This window comes from Phocoena sinus, chromosome 14 (assembly GCF_008692025.1).
Source record: "Phocoena sinus isolate mPhoSin1 chromosome 14, mPhoSin1.pri, whole genome shotgun sequence".
NCBI classification, from domain to species: domain Eukaryota; kingdom Metazoa; phylum Chordata; class Mammalia; order Artiodactyla; family Phocoenidae; genus Phocoena; species Phocoena sinus.
The window spans coordinates 75,478,024-75,479,115 of NC_045776.1; positions in this window are offsets into that span (position 1 = coordinate 75,478,024).

Here is a 1,092-nt window from a genome sequence, read left to right on the forward strand (position 1 = left end):
GAAAGTGAAGCTTTCTCATCACGGGCAATATATTGTATGATATTTATCTGTTTAGGTATCTGTCTCCCTCACAGAATTGTGAGCTGCTTGAGACCAGCAGATGAGCCCTAGGTATCTTTGTAATGTGCTGTCAGTTCTCTCTATATAATATATCCCTTATCCCTCTACTTCTCTGCATTTCTATGACCTGAGCCACTCTCTCCTCTCTTGCCTGGATGACTACAATAGGCTCCTAAGTGGTTTCCCAGACCCTCCTCTTTCCCCGTGTGATCCACAATCAGGTTAAATGTACAAATCTCATTATATCACTCCTCTACTTAAATCCCAGTGGCTTCCCTTTGCATTAAGAATATCTAAACTCCTTACTCTGGCCACAAGGATGCCCCCTGTGGTCGGGTCTCTGCCCACCTGTCCAACATCATCTCCTGCCCTCTCAGCCTTGCTCCAATCTGCTGCCTTTCTTGCCATGACTCAGAACACACCAAGTTCATTCCTACCCCAGGGCCTTTGCACTTGCTCTTCGTCTGCCTGGGACATGCATCTCCCCAGACCTTCCCATGAATGGTTCCTCCCATCACATATGCCTTAGCTCCAGTGTCTGCTCCTCAGAGAAGCCTCCTCTGGTGATCATTTCTAGACTTGCATTCCCACCTTCACTTTGTATCATATTATTGTATCGTGGAGTTGCCTTGCCCTTTTATTTATGTGCTTGTGCTCTGCCCCGCCCCTCAACCAGAACGTAAGTGGATGTTCTGGAACTTAAGTTCCTCGAGGGCAGGGACCTCTCTGTTCTGTTCACCATTTAATCCCAGAGCCTAGTCCTGTCCCTGACACATAGGGGCCATAAAGTATTTGTTGAATGAAACAATGGATGGAAGATTGAGAGCTCCTTGAAAACAGAGACCATCTACTCTTCTCTTTTGGATCCAAAGAACCCAAAACAGCACCTAGTACCCAGTAGGTGCCAAATTAGGGTGTATCCATCCCCTTTAAGGGCACAAAGAGAAAATTACACAAATTACTTCTGCTCGCACCCCATTGGCCAGGACTTAAGTCACATGGCCACATTTAACTGCAAAGGAGTCTGGGAAA